Source organism: Rutidosis leptorrhynchoides, chromosome 7 (assembly GCF_046630445.1).
Source record: "Rutidosis leptorrhynchoides isolate AG116_Rl617_1_P2 chromosome 7, CSIRO_AGI_Rlap_v1, whole genome shotgun sequence".
In the NCBI taxonomy this organism is placed as follows: Eukaryota; Viridiplantae; Streptophyta; class Magnoliopsida; order Asterales; family Asteraceae; genus Rutidosis; species Rutidosis leptorrhynchoides.
In genome coordinates this window covers 365,815,036-365,832,870 of record NC_092339.1, presented here as the reverse complement: position 1 = coordinate 365,832,870, position 17,835 = coordinate 365,815,036, and positions in this window count along the sequence as shown.

Below are 17,835 nucleotides of genomic sequence, written 5' to 3'. Positions count from 1 at the left end.
TTACCGGAAGGAAATGATGATTTCGTGATCTATTGTGACGCTTCGCGCCAAGGTTTAGGATGTGTATTAATGCAACACACCAAAGTTATCGCATATGCCTCACGACAACTAAAAATTCATGAAAAGAACTATACGACGCACGATTTGGAACTTGGAGCAGTAGTTTTTGCACTCAAAATATGGAGACACTATCTATATGGCACCAAGTGTAGAGTGTACACCGACCATAAGAGTCTTCAGCATATTTTTGATCAAAAACAACTCAATATGAGACAACGTCGCTGGGTAGAGTTGTTAAACGATTACGATTGTGAAATCCGTTATCACCCCGGAAAGGCTAATATTGTAGCTGATGCCCTAAGTCGGAAAGAAAGAGTAAAACCTCTTAGGGTCCGAGCTTTGAACATTACAATTTGTACTGATCTCACAAAGCAAATTCAAGCAGCACAGTTAGAGGCTTTAAAAGCAGAAATCGAAAAAGGCGAAATGAGCAAAGGGTTAGAAAAACAACTTGAAGTAAAAGCCGATGGAACCCTGTATTTTGCTGGTAGGATATGGGTACCAAGACATGGTAACCTAAGGCAACTAGTACTGGATGAAACACACAAAACGAGGTACTCAATTCATCCAGGAAACGGGAAAATGTACCACGATCTCAAAAAGTTCTATTGGTGGCCTAATATGAAGACAGAAATTGCTACTTATGTTAGCAAATGTTTGACGTGTGCAAAGGTCAAAGCTGAGCACCAAAAGCCGTCAGCATTACTGCAACAACCAGAAATTCCGCAGTGGAAATGGGAAAGAATAACCATGGATTTCATTATGAAATTACCAAGGACTGCAAGTAGTCATGATACTATTTGGATGATTGTTGATCGTCTAACTAAATCAGTTCACTTTCTACCAATAAAGGAGACAGACAGTATGGAGAAATTAGCACGCCTATATTTGAAGGAAGTAGTTTCCAGACATGGTGTACCCATCTCTATCATATCTGATCGCGACACCCGATTCACATCACGTTTTTGGCAGTCATTACAAAAAGCATTGGGAACTCGATTAGATATGAGCACCGCTTATCACCCACAGACCGATGGTCAAAGTGAAAGAACAATACAAACATTGGAAGACATGTTACGGGCATGCGTGATTGACTTTGGAAACAGTTGAGATCGACACTTACCATTGGCAGAATTTTCATACAATAACAGCTATCATACGAGCATCAACGCAGCGCTATTTGAAGCATTTTACGGTAGAAAGTTCAGATCTCCTATCTGTTGGAGTGAAGTAGGAGAAAGACAACTTACTGAACCAGAAATTATTCATGAAACCACCGAAAAGATCATTCAAATACAACAGCGATTGAAAACGGCGATGAGTCGTCAAGAGAGTTATGCTGATGTAAGAAGAAAACCGCTAGAATTTCAAGTGGGCGACAAAGTCATGTTGAAAGTGTCACCCTGGAAAGGCGTTGTATGATTTGGTAAATGAGGAAAGCTAAGTCCTAGGTACGTAGGACCCTTTGAAATCACCGAAAGAATTGGAGCAGTTGCTTATCGATTAAAGCTACCGCAAGAACTTAGTAGTGTTCACGACACATTTCACGTGTCAAATTTGAAGAAATGTTTAGCTGAAGAGGATGTCGTAATTCCTCTTGACGAAATACAAATCAATGATAAACTCCATTTTGTCGAAGAACCTGTTGAAATCATGGACCGTGAGGTCAAACAACTAAAACAAAGCAAAATACCGATAGTTAGGGTTCGTTGGAACACTAGACGAGGACCCGAGTTTACTTGGGAACGTGAGGATCAAATGAAGCAAAAGTATCCACATTTGTTCACTGATATCGCTCATGAAACAGGTACTACTCAAAATTTCGGGACGGAATTTTCTTTAACGGGGAGGTACTGTAATGACCCGAAAAATTTCGACTTATTTAAACCAATTCTCTATATGATTTAATATTATGTAAATATACATACATATATATATATATATATATATATATATATATATATATATATATATATATATATATATATATATATATATATATATATATATATATATATATATATTATAAGATGTACAAGTAAAACACTAATTGCTACTGTAAAAACGACTTTGCTACAATAAAACACTATTTGCTACAGTAAAACACTATTTGCTACAGTGCTACAGTGATTTGTTACAGTAAACACTATTTACTACAGTAAATACTATTGCTACAGTAAACACTATTTGCTACAGTAAAACACTATTTGCTACAGTGCTACAGTGATTTGTTACAGTAAACACTATTTACTACAGTAAATACTATTGCTACAGTAAACACTATTTGCTACAGTAAATACTATTTGATGTCGATGAACTAGAAAACAAGCAGAAATGAGCTGTTCCAAAAGCACTGAAAACCCATGCGATCGCATGGGGACCAAAAACACTATTTGCTACAGTAAATATTATGTCGACGAACTAGCAAACGAAACGCCATGCGATCGCATGGCAAAAGCACTGAAAACCCATGCGATCGCATGGGGACCAAAATCAGGAAACATGCCTATAAAAGGCAGTTTACTCGACGAAGTATTTACTTAATTTTTTTTCTTCTCTCAAAATTTATATTTATATTATAATTATAATTTTAAATTTAAGTTTAAGTTTAATAATAATAAGCTATATACGAGGGTGTTTTTAATTTGGGTTTCGAACCGTTTTAAAATAAGGAAATATTGGGTATTGTTCTTGAATCCAAGGCCAACCATACAGTCGTCTACCATCATTACGTCTACGCAATTTGCCTATAATATTGAGTCTCAATATTGAACCGTGAGTTTATAGTCTCCATTTTTAAATACTTTAAATATTTTTGGGCTGAGAATACATGCAATTTATTTTAAACGCAATAAGACACAAGTACATACTAAATTCTACACTGAGTTAAACCGAAAATCCCTTAGCTTTGGTAACTAGTAGCTGCCAGTACATAGGATATGGACTGGTGGGCGCGAATAATTGTATATGGATCCATAGGGCTTGACATCCCCGTCCGAGCTAGAGCGCTAGCCTTTTAACGGACGTATGTTATTTGAGTTTAAGACATGTTGGTTTGCGTGTATTAAAACGAATGGGGTAATTATCACTATAGCGTTAAGTTTAGTTACCAGGGTGCTCTGTTACGTAGAATCTATTGATAAACTTTTGATGAAATCTTGTGGTCTATCTTTATATATGTTTATGACTCGAGCAATTAAACCTATAACTCACCAACATTCGTGTTGACTTTTTAGCATGTTTTATTCTCAGGTCCTTAGACTGCTTCCGCTGTAATGTGCTTGTTGCCTGCATGGAGTCTCTCATGCTTTGTACAAAGTTTATTGCATTCAAAATAAAACTGCGTTGTGCAATAAATAATTGGACTGTGATGTCAACCTGTAAATTAAAGACTTATGTATTTTGGGGTTTTGCTTATACCTAAGCACTCGCCCACATGTTTATAACTTTCTCTGTTTAGAAAGTCACTTATTTTAATGAATGCAATATTTTATCAAAACGTATCATATAGAGGTCAAAACCTCACTGTGGAATCAATGATTAACGTGCCGCGTCAATAGCGATTTTGACGGGTCGTTACACAAAAACACCAAGTACCTTTTGGTTGTTGCACTTATGATCAAACCCCCACTTCTCTCTTTCCCCTTCTCCAACTTGTTACCCTCTTTTTGTTCGATACTACAATCAAACCGAACACCACATGAGGCTGTTACAGTTTCTGTTTTGAACCACCCAAATAATCACTCATGCTCACTGTTTTGCTGCAACCCAAACAACCACCACATGCTGTTAATTATTTCTGTTTTCATTCTCGCAACAGAACCTAAAACAACAATCTTTCATCGTGAATTCTTTTCTTTTCTTGTCTGCCGAGAACTCCACTCAAATCCCAATCAGTTGTTGTGATTACGGTCTGCTACTAGTGTTATTCGACTACACTTTGAACCAAACCAAAAACCCAACTAAACCATCATTAATGAACCTGCAGCAGTATACCTTTTGTTTCTGTGAAGAATGAGGCTGCACGAATGAAAATGGTAATGATAAAGTGAAACTCGTACAATGAGCTGTGATCTCTTTCTATTTTGTTAAAACAACTACAACCAAAGAGGATAATAAAGAATGATGATGATGGCACGTTCTTATATTTTTTTAGCCGACACCCCACTAAACAATATGACCCACTTGTTGAATTGTGATTAAAGTTAAATAAAGATTAGGTGTCATAACCCGACCTTAACCATAAGGACGAATACAATAACATATAATTTCATCGCGAGGTATTGACCTCTATATGCGACGTTTTTCAAAAACTGCATTCGTTTTTACAATACAAACCATAGCTTTTATTACAAATACAAGGTTTAAACAACATAATAATGATTATCGTTTAGCGATAATCTTAGCCTTACAAATTTTACATGTGATGATAACAACACAATTTCCAACGTATTTTACATTACAAATTCTCCGATATGCAGTTTTATTTTTGACACAAATATGCATGCTCAAGATCTTGCTTAAATTCAACATGTTGCAGCGGAAGCTTTTAGTTATCACCTGAGAATAAACATGCTTAAAACGTCAACATAAAGTTGGTGAGATATAGGTTTAATGCCGGCAGCGTTATAAATATAGACCACAAGATTTCATATATAAACGTTTTAATAAAAATATTCTAAGTTGTTGAGCACTTGATAACCATACTTAACATTTAATCAACGTCGCATATTCCCTTTATTATGAAATCTTACTACACCGTACCAAGTGTAGTCACCAAAACGAAGTACTGTGCAACCGTTGAATACTGGTCGTCCAGTCCGGTTGGGGTTGTCAGGCCCGATAGATCTATCAACAGGATTCACGTTTACAATACCTCATGTAAATAGTAGTTACCAAATTACAGGGAAATATGCCAGTGGTACAACTCAACGTAGAATATATATTTTTAATCACTTGTGTCCATAACGTAAATCATAATATGCATGTATTCTCATCCCAAAATATTTAGAGTTTAAAAGTGGGACTATATACTCACTTTTGCCTTGAAGATATATAACACGACTTGTTCTCCGATTGATATCACGAACCTAACCATATATATAATATATCAACATATTTTCTTTTCAAGTAATCGTTACATATATATATACTTATAATACTTTTAATATTTTCTTAGTCCGTAGTTAGTAGTCTGTTGTTAATGGTCCACAATTAGTTGCTCAATAAAATAAATAAAGACCCCATCGTATTCGTATTGATCAGAATTAATCTCAACCCATGGTACCATGTTGTCAAATGACGTGTTGCGTACATAAAGTACCATGTTGTCAAATGACATGTTGCGTACAATCATGAGATCTTATGATTAATCTTCTCGTGTTGTTTACGGGTGGTCCTGAAATATATAAAATTAAATCATAAGTAAATATATATAAAATATCATATTAATTAGCAAAGATAAGATTAGTTTAGTTTTACTCTAATTAATTTCGTAGCTAAACTAGCTTCGGATACCCGATTTTGTTTTAAAAGTTAAGTTAGAAGGATCTATTTAGTTTGCGAACAGGTTTGAAATCATTCAAACTATGTTCTTGTTGTTAAAAATTTTATAACACAAAATAAGATAGCTATCTAAATATGAATCGAATAAGATTATGAATAAGGTTACTACCTCAAGTTACTTGGATAAGGCTACTGGAAAAGATAGGAAATAATCTTGATTAAACTTTCTTATGATGATTATAGGTTGTTCTTGAAGCTAGTTCTTCATGAGTATTTGCTGAGATTGTGAAGAACACTTAGAGTTCCTAAGAGTGTGTTTTTGGTTATAGAAAAATGGTTGTAAAAATGAAATGAAAAACCAAGGTGATGGTGATACTTATATGACAGTCTGGTTGTTGAGGGAACAAGGACAAATTTTTTTGTTGAATTTTTGAGTAATAATGTATGCTAGCTTACAAATAAGATTCCCTCTTATCTATGGCAGATCTAAGGCTGATAAGGATGTGGATTTGATGTGTATTACCAATAGTAAATACGTATAGATGCTGGGTATGATACGGTAAAAGAAGCTCAAAACCGGGCTTTTATTTTGGGTCAAACCGGGCCGAAAATAAAATTTTAAGACATTTTTAATAAAGCAATGTTAGCCCAAAAAAAAATTTCGACCCCAGCCAGGGGCTCTGCCCCTTGGACCCCGCCAGGGGTTACCAACCCTTGGATCCCGCTTATCGGGGACGCTGCCCCCGAACCCCCGTCATAATCAAGATAAGTTCAAACAAGTGTGCACTCCACACTTCCCCAAACTTGTTCGCTATTTATCAAGATTATTTTGGTTACAAATTAATCCCATTACACTTAAATCATATTGGTGACATAAATCACCAACACATTATAGATTGTAAGTATATATGTCAAAGAACGTTACATGTAGTTATCGTTTTGAAAACTTAAGTTAGTGGTCTCAAAGTATACTTATAACTCATTGTTGTTAGTTCAAAATGAAATGTTAAACCATCCTTAAATCAAGTTAAATATGTATAGATATGTATATATACATAATCGTATAATTATCGTGTGTTATATAGTTCGTGATATCATCGGTCAAATTGGACGGTCAAACGTTGTGTAAAACTCTTTCCAGAAAGAAAAAAAAACATAAGTCTCAACAAATTGGGATTTCTTATCATGTTGGTAAGGTTTAATTTATGTAAATATTAGTCTTATAAGTATAGAACGATCGGAAAAATCCGGGTCATTACATTAGGTATGAGGAAATGCTGTCGTATAACTACTACTGCATACTCTAGTTTATTTATATATTTTTTTAATCCTTTCGGTGGTGATGGGATGCAAGCTGGACCAATCAACCTACCAACTTGCTAAGTGGGCTCCTAAAACCTACCGAGCCTGTTACATCCTTTCTTCCCTTTGATCGAATCCCGGCAGCCATATCTTCTGTTTCGTTTTAGTGGACCGGAGATGTTGTTGGGCCGTGATACATAATTGGACCATGTGAGTTGTACTGTTGGGCCGTGACCCAACTCAGGCCTTTGTCGGGCTGTGAACGAATTTCTGTTTGCCTATCGTACTGAATTCTGGCTATACCCATTTATTGTATAACTAGAAGATAGAATGATGATGACCATAATGTTCGATGATGATTATGATGCTACAGGATGACGATGAAGTTAGAATGATGATAATTGGGGTTTAAGAAGAAAATGAAAACTGTGTAATACGGGTTATATAGATAAGAGGTTCTTATCATTACAAAAAAATTGAAACGGTCGAACGGTTAAGGGAGTGAGCGGGTGTCCGGGAGGTCGCGGGTTCGAGTCTCATCAGTGACATCTCTTTTTAGACGGAGTTTTGAAAGGGTATATATTTTTATTTCATTTCAATTAACATTATAATTATTACTATTATTTTTATTGTTAGTATAATTATTATTATTATGATTGTTATTATTATTATTATTATTAGTATTATCATTAAGATTATTGTTAGTATTACTAATATGATTGAAAACTATCATTATTTTTAGTATCATTATTAGTATGAAATTAATTAATAAGATTATTGTCATTATAAACCTTTGTATCAATATTAACATTTTTATTATTATCATTAACATTAGTATTATTATTATAAGTAGTATTAATTATATTATCATTATTATTATTAAAATGATTATTATATTTAGAATTGTAATTATTAAAAATTCGTATTTTTACAACTATATTATGAGAACCATTTTTAGGAAAACTATCATTTTTATCATTTTTATATATAATTATTAGTATTATTATCTTTACTTTAGTAATATTATAATTATTAATTTTACAAACAAAAGAGAATTATATATCAAAAGTATATTACATACTATATTTCTATATGAAATATTATTAACTATAACAATAACTGAATTACATATAGTGCATAATAATATTTTAAAGTATTATAAGTAATAATGTAAACACAATATATAAATATAAATATAAATATTAATATATTATATATACATAATAATAAGTTACTATTTAACGATATATTATAATAAGTATATATACAACTTTGTTCGATTACAATTATATGTGTTAATATATATACAAATGATATAGGTTCGTGAATCTGAGGCCAACCCTATACTTGTTCAATGTTGTCCTATGTATTTTTACTACAAAATACAGTATGGTGAGTTTCATTTGCTCCCTTTTTAAATGCTTTTGCAATATATATTTTTGGGACTGAGAATACATGCGCTGCTTTTATAAATGTTTTACGAAATAGACACAAGTACTTAAATTTACATTCTATGGTTGGATTATTAACTGAATATCGTCCTTCAAGTCTGGTAACCTAAGAATTTAGGGAAATGGCCCCTGATTGAAGCGAATCCTAAAGATATATCTATGGACCTTGATAAGTCCCATTCGGGGTACGAATGCTTTAGTACTTCAAGATTATTATTATACAGACGAGAGGTTCTGTTTTGGGGATATTCTATGCATTAAGTTAACGTCGGTTACCAGGTGTTCAATCCATATGAATGATTTTTGTCTCTATGCATGGGACGTATGTTTATGAGAAATGAAAATCTTGTGGTCTATTAAAATTATGAAATAATTATTTATGATAAACTAATGAACTCACCAACCTTTTGGTTGACACTTTAAAGCATGTTTATTCTCAGGTACGAAATAAATCTTCCTCTGTGCATTTGCTCATTTTAGAGACATTACTTGGAGTCATACATGACATATTTCAAAAGACGTTGCATTCGAGTCGTCGAGTTCATCAAGATTATTATTAAGTCAATTATAGTTAGATATATTATGAAATGGTATGCATGCCGTCAACTTTCGATGTAATGGAAGATTGTCTTTTCAAAAATGAATGCAATGTTTGTAAAATGTATCATATAGAGGTCAAGTACCTCGCGATGTAACCAACTGTTGTGAATCGTTTATAATCGATATGGACTTCGTCCGGATGGATTAGGATGGGTCTTTACACTTAATATGATTCATATGTATTTAGTAAGACGTTGTTATAACGATAATCGTTACATATATCGTTTCGAGTTTCTTAATTCAATAAACTCATTTTTATGTATATCACTCATTATTAATATACTTAGTGAGATACTTACTTATCATAATCTCATGTTAACCATATATATATCCATATATATATATATATATATATATATATATATATATATATATATATATATATATATATATATATATATATATATATATATATATATATATATATATATCATCATGTAGTTTTTATAAATTTTTAACGTTCGTGAATCTCCGGTCAACTTGGGTGGTCAGTTGTCTATATGAAGCACATTTCAAATAATCAAGTCTTAACAAGTTTGATTGCTTAACATGTTGAAAACATTTAATCATGTAAATATACCAATTTCATTTAATATATATAAACATGGAAAAGTTCGGGTCACTACAGTACCTACCCGTTAAATAAATTTCGTCCCGAAATTTTAAGCTGTTGAAGGTGTTGACGAATCTTCTGGAAATAGGTATGGGTATTTCAGCTTCATTTGATCTTCATGCTCCCAGGTGAACTCGGGTCCCCTACGAGCATTCCATCGAACCTTGACGATCGGTATCTTATTTTGCTTGAGCCTTTTAACCTCACGATCCATTATCTCGACGGGTTCTTCAATGAATTGTAGTTTTTCATTGATTTTAATTTCGTCTAAAGGAATAGTGAGATCTTCTTTGGCTAAGCACTTCTTCATATTCGAGACATGAAAGGTATTATGTACATTGGCGAGTTGTTGAGGTAATTCAAGTCGGTAGGCTACTGGTCCGACACGATCTAAAATCTTGAATGGTCCAATGTATCTTGGATTTAGTTTCCCCCGTTTACAAAATCGAACAACGCCTTTCCTAGGCAAAACCTTAAGCATGACCATCTCCCCAATTTCAAATTCTATATCTTTCCTTTTAACGTCCGCGTAGCTCTTTTGTCGACTCTGAGCTGTTTTCAACCGTTGTTGAATTTGGATGATTTTCTCTGTAGTTTCTTGGATTATCTCCGGACCCGTAATCTATCTATCCCCCAATTCATTCCAACAAATTGGAGATCTACACTTTCTACCATAAAGTGCTTCGAACGGTGCCATTTCGATACTCGAGTGGTAATTGTTGTTGTAGGAAAATTCCGCTAATGGTAGATGTCGATCCTAACCGTTTACAAAATCAATAACACATGCTCGTAGCATGTATTCAAGAGTCTGTATTGTCCTTTCGCTCCGCCCATCGGTTTGTGGATTATAGGCAGTACTCATGTCTAGACGAGTTCCTAATGCTTGTTGTAATGTCTGCCAAAACCTTGAAACAAATCTGCCATCTCTATCAGAGATAATAGAGATTGGTATTTGATGTGCGAAATCAGGTATATAAATTATTGTATGGAAAAATACCGGTTAAAAAGACTGTTACACACTAACGGGCAGTGTACCCGATCGTGTAGTAGTATAAATAATGGTTTAGTTCTGTGTATCGTTCCAAGGACAGTTGTATTAGCCAAACTAGAATTAGAAACTATATTATGATTAACTAAGTAAAGGAAACTTAAAGGTACAAGATATTATGTTTTTGTGGCTATTTAACGATTTAGCCAAATCAGAGAAGGTTAATGTAGTGACCCGAACTTTTACATGTTTATATATATTAATTGAGATTGATATTTACATGATTAAATGTTTCCAACATGTTAAGCAATCAAACTTGTTAAGACTTGATTAATTGAAATATGTTTCATATAGACAATTGACCACCCAAGTTGACCGGTGATTCACGAACGTTAAAACTTGTAAAAACTATATGATGACATATATATGGATATATATATAGTTAACATGATACTATGATAAGTAAACATATCATTAAGTATATTAACAATGAACTACATATGTAAAAACAAGACTACTAACTTAATGATTTTTAAACGAGACATATATGTAACGATTATCGTTGTAAAGACATTTAATGTATATATATCATATTAAGAGATATTCATACATGATAATATCATGATAATATAATAATTTAAAATCTCATTTGATATTATAAACATTGGGTTAACAACATTTAACAAGATCGTTAACCTAAAGGTTTCAAAACAACACTTACATGTAACGACTAACGATGACTTAACGACTCAGTTAAAATGTATATACATGTAGTGTTTTAATATGTATTTATACACTTTTGAAAGACTTCAATACACTTATCAAAATACTTCTACTTAACAAAAATGCTTACAATTACATCCTCGTTCAGTTTCATCAACAATTCTACTCGTATGCACCCGTATTCGTACTCGTACAATACACAGCTTTTAGATGTATGTACTATTGGTATATACACTCCAATGATCAGCTCTTAGCAGCCCATGTGAGTCACCTAACACATGTGGGAACCATCATTTGGCAACTAGCATGAAATATCTCATAAAATTACAAAAATATGAGTAATCATTCATGACTTATTTACATGAAAACAAAATTACATATCCTTTATATCTAATCCATACACCAACGACCAAAAACACCTACAAACACTTTCATTCTTCAATTTTCTTCATCTAATTGATCTCTCTCAAGTTCTATCTTCAAGTTCTAAGTGTTCTTCATAAATTCCAAAAGTTCTAGTTTCATAAAATCAAGAATACTTTCAAGTTTGCTAGCTCACTTCCAATCTTGTAAGGTGATCATCCAACCTCAAGAAATCTTTGTTTCTTACAGTAGGTTATCATTCTAATACAAGGTAATAATCATATTCAAACTTTGGTTCAATTTCTATAACTATAACAATCTTATTTCAAGTGATGATCTTACTTGAACTTGTTTTCGTGTCATGATTCTGCTTCAAGAACTTCGAGCCATCCAAGGATCCATTGAAGCTAGATCCATTTTTCTCTTTTCCAGTAGGTTTATCCAAGGAACTTAAGGTAGTAATGATGTTCATAACATCATTCGATTCATACATATAAAGCTATCTTATTCGAAGGTTTAAACTTGTAATCACTAGAACATAGTTTAGTTAATTCTAAACTTGTTCGCAAACAAAAGTTAATCCTTCTAACTTGACTTTTAAAATCAACTAAACACATGTTCTATATCTATATGATATGCTAACTTAATGATTTAAAACCTGAAAACACGAAAAACACCGTAAAACCGGATTTACGCCGTCGTAGTAACACCGCGGGCTGTTTTGGGTTAGTTAATTAAAAACTATGATAAACTTTGATTTAAAAGTTGTTATTCTGAGAAAATGATTTTTATTATGAACATGAAACTATATCCAAAAATTATGGTTAAACTCAAAGTGGAAGTATGTTTTCTAAAATGGTCATCTAGACGTCGTTCTTTCGACTGAAATGACTACCTTTACAAAAACGACTTGTAACTTATTTTTCCGACTATAAACCTATACTTTTTCTGTTTAGATTTATAAAATAGAGTTCAATATGAAACCATAGCAATTTGATTCACTCAAAACGGATTTAAAATGAAGAAGTTATGGGTAAAACAAGATTGGATAATTTTTCTCATTTTAGCTACGTGAAAATTGGTAACAAATCTATTCCAACCATAACTTAATTAACTTGTATTGTATATTATGTAATCTTGAGATACCATAGACACGTATACAATGTTTCGACCTATCATGTCGACACATCTATATATATTTCGGAACAACCATAGACACTCTATATGTGAATGTTGGAGTTAGCTATACAGGGTTGAGGTTGATTCCAAAATATATATAGTTTGAGTTGTGATCAATACTGAGATACGTATACACTGGGTCGTGGATTGATTCAAGATAATATTTATCGATTTATTTCTGTACATCTAACTGTGGACAACTAGTTGTAGGTTACTAACGAGGACAGCTGACTTAATAAACTTAAAACATCAAAATATATTAAAAGTGTTGTAAATATATTTTGAACATACTTTGATATATATGTATATATTGTTATAGGTTCGTGAATCAACCAGTGGCCAAGTCTTACTTCCCGACGAAGTAAAAAATCTGTGAAAGTGAGTTATAGTCCCACTTTTAAAATCTAATATTTTTGGGATGAGAATACATGCAGGTTTTATAAATGATTTACAAAATAGACACAAGTACGTGAAACTACATTCTATTGTTGAATTATCGAAATCGAATATGCCCCTTTTATTAAGTCTGGTAATCTAAGAATTAGGGAACAGACACCCTAATTGACGCGAATCCTAAAGATAGATCTATTGGGCCTAACAAACCCCATTCAAAGTACCGGATGCTTTAGTACTTCGAAATTTATATCATATCCGAAGGGTGTCCCGGAATGATGGGGATATTCTTATATATGCATCTTGTTAATGTCGGTTACCAGGTGTTCACCATATGAATGATTTTTATCTCTATGTATGGGATGTGTATTGAAATATGAAATCTTGTGGTCTATTATTATGATTTGATATATATAGGTTAAACCTATAACTCACCAACATTTTTGTTGACGTTTTAAGCATGTTTATTCTTAGGTGATTATTAAGAGCTTCCGCTATCGCATACTTAAATAAGGACGAGATTTGGAGTCCATGCTTGTATGATATTGTGTAAAAACTGCATTCAAGAAACTTATTTTGTTGTAACATATTTGTATTGTAAACCATTATGTAATGGTCGTGTGTAAACAGGATATTTTAGATTATCATTATTTGATAATCTACGTAAAGCTTTTTAAATCTTTATTGTTGAAATAAAGGTTATGGTTTGTTTTAAAATGAATGCAGTCTTTGAAAAACATCTCATATAGAGGTCAAAACCTCGCAACGAAATCAATTAATATGGAACATTTTTAATCAATAAGAACGGGACATTTCAGTTGGTATCCGAGCGTTGGTCTTAGAGAACCAGAATTTTGCATTAGTGTGTCTTATCGAGTTTGTTAGGATGCATTAGTGAGTCTGGACTTCGACCGTGTTTACTTGAAAAATGATTGCTTAACAAATTTTGTTGGAAACTATATATTTTTAACATGTGAATATTATGTGATATATTAATCTCTTAACGCGTTTGATATTATGTGATAGATGTCTACCTCTAGAACAAGTCCCATTGACTCACCTAATAATAATGAAGAGTCAAATGTAAATTGGAATGATTCGTGGACTGATTCACAAGTTCCCGAAGAGGAACCGGAAGAAGAGTCGGAACCGGAAGAAGAATCGGAACCGGAAGAAGAATCGGAACCGGATGAAGAAATAGAACCGGTGGGGGAAATAATAAAACGGTTAAGTAAAAGAAAATCCTCAACCAACCGACCAAGGTTAATTATGGTCAATGGTGTTTCCGCCAAGGAAGCAAAATATTGGGAGGATTACCAATTCTCCGATGAATCGAATTCCGACGAGAATTCCGATGATGTTATAGAAATTACCCCAACTGAATTTAGAAAGCAAAAGAAAATAATAAGGGAAAGGGCATAAAGATAGAGAAATCTAATTCCAACCCCGATGAACTTTATATGTATCGTCAACTCCCGAAGTCCTTAAGTTGTAACAATGACCCGGGAACCTCTAAACCACCAGGTTTTTCTAAACCAATGTGGAAAACGACGGCTCGTATTAGGGGAACATCATATATCCCTAGAAACTTGGCAAAACGAACCAAAACCGAAGAAGAAGAAACAGGCGAGTCTGAATAAGATAGTTGTATTCGTGTGGTGTAATATATGTAATATAGTGTGCTTATGCTTTATGATATATGTAAAAATTGCTTGTATTAATAAGTATTTTTTTTATGAATCTAACTCTTGTCTATTTTACAGTATAAAAACACAAAATGGATAGACAACCCAATATTTTAAGAGACCTACCCGGAGACATGATTGATGAAATCTTGTCTAGAGTCGGTCAGAATTCTTCGGCACAACTATTTAAGGCGAGATCAGTTTGTAAGACATTCGAAGAACGTTCCAAGAATGCCTTGGTTTATAAAAGGCTTTCGTTCGGAAGATGGGGGATATCACATTGGGAAATCCATAAGTTACGATGTGTTTACTTTGGCGCATATATTGCGGGGAACCCAAATGCTATTTTACGCAATGGGTTAAGAAATTATTTTGACTCAATATATCCGAATATTGGACTTCGTGATTTAGAAAAAGTGACTAACATGCAACATAAAGAAGCATGTTATGCTTACGGATTAGTAATGTTCACTTCTCACCAAAGTGAGAACAAGAACATCGGGCTACAACTATTAAACAAAACGTTCCCACAAGTGACGGAGTCGGTAATTGGGGTAAGAAATGAGGTTTTTAGATTGTTACGGGACTGTTGGACATTACGTAACCCTCGTCCCTTTGACGACGTTACAACACGCTGTCTTATCAACGGCCATAACGGTTATGTTCCACAAGACCAAGGATGGGAAGTAGTCCTAGTAAAACCAGAATGCATGACTTGTTTCTGGACGTATGAATTACTTGTCTTTATTGCCTTTGCTGAACGACTTGTGTACTAGCTAGAATTATCTTCACAACCATCTTGTATCAACTTTATTGTGTGCTATAATTCATGCTATATGTAAAATAAGCGGTATTGTAAGTTTGTAAAATGTTGTGTAAAAGTTTGAACGCGAAATATTATTATAATCAGTTTTTCATATAGAATTGTAGTAGTTGAATTGTATATTAGCTACTAAGTATGAACTTAACGGGTAGGTACTACCCGAATTTAAACTTATAAAACGCTAATATGAAGAAAAAGCTTTTATAAATGAGTTCATATTATGCTACGAAATACTATTAACTACTCTTAATATTCTGTATGATTAACTTGTTCCATTTAACTATTTTGAAGGAAATGGCACCGACTACTCGACACACCGTGAATATGAATGAAGAGGAATTCCGTACTTTTCTAGCTTCAAACATAGCCGCAGTACAGGCTGCGCTACATACCAACAATAACCTTGGATCTAGCAGTACAGGAAATCGTGTAGGATGCACCTACAAAGAATTCACTGCCTGCAAACCTTTGGAATTTGATGGAACCGAAGGACCGATCGGATTGAAACGGTGGACCGAGAAGGTCGAATCGGTGTTTGCCATAAGTAAGTGTACTGAAGAGGACAAAGTAAAGTACGCTACGCATACCTTCACAGGTTCTGCGTTAACATGGTGGAATACCTATCTAGAGCAAGTGGGACAAGACGATGCGTACGCACTACCGTGGTCAGCATTCAAGCACTTGATGAACGAGAAGTACCGTCCCAGAACCGAGGTCAATAAGCTCAAGACAGAACTTAGAGGGTTACGAACCCAAGGATTTGATATTACCTCGTACGAAAGACGATTCACAGAATTGTGCCTATTGTGTCCGGGAGCATTCGAAGATGAGGAAGAGAAGATCGACGCATTTGTGAAAGGATTACCGGAAAGAATCCAAGAAGATATAAGTTCACACGAGCCCGCCTCCATACAACAGGCATGTAGAATGGCTCACAAACTCGTGAACCAGATTGAAGAAAGAATTAAAGAACAGACTGCTGAAGAGGCCAATGTGAAGCAAGTCAAAAGAAAGTGGGAGGAAAACGGTGATAAGAATCACCAATACAACAACAACAGCAATTACAACAATAATCGCAACAATTATCCCAACAATCGCAACATCAATCGCAACTACAACAAACGGCCCAACAACAACAACAACAACAACAGCAACTACAACAATCATCCCAACAACAATAATAACCGCAACAACAACAACAATCAGAAGCAGCTATGCCAAAGGTGTGAAAAGAATCACTCGGGGTTCTGCACCAAATTTTGCAACAAGTGTAAAAGAAATGGTCATAGCGTGGCGAAGTGTGAGGTCTACGGACCAGGGGTTAATAGAACGAAAGGAACAAATGGTGTCGGAACGAGTAATGGTGGAGCAAGTAGTGTCGGAGCAAGTTATGCCAATGTAGTTTGTTATAAATGTGGAAAACCAGGCCACATTATTAGAAATTGCCCGAACCAGGAGAACACGAATGGACAAGGCCGTGGAAGAGTTTTCAATATTAATGCGGCAGAGGCACAGGAAGACCCGGAGCTTTTTACGGGTACGTTTCTTATTGACAATAAATCTGCTTACGTTTTATTTGATTCGGGTGCGGATAGAAGCTATATGAGTAGAGATTTTTGTGCTAAATTAAGTTGTCCATTGACGCCTTTGGATAGTAAATTTTTACTCGAATTAGCAAATGGTAAATTAATTTCAGCAGATAATATATGTCGGAATCGAGAAATTAAACTAGTTAGCGAAACATTTAAGATTGATTTGATACCAGTAGAGTTAGGGAGTTTTGATGTGATAATCGGTATGGACTGGTTGAAAGAAGTGAAAGCGGAGATCGTTTGTTACAAAAATGCAATTCGCATTATACGAGAAAAAGGAAAACCCTTAATGGTGTACGGAGAAAAGGGCAACACGAAGCTACATCTTATTAGTAATTTGAAGGCAAAAAACTAATAAGAAAAGGTTGCTATGCTGTTCTAGCACCCGTCGAGAAAGTACAAACTGAAGAAAAGAGCATCAATGATGTTCCCGTCGCAAAAGAATTTCCTGATGTATTTCCGAAAGAATTACCGGGATTACCCCCATATCGATCCGTTGAATTTCAAATAGATCTTGTACCAGGAGCTGCACCAATAGCTCGTGCTCCTTACAGACTC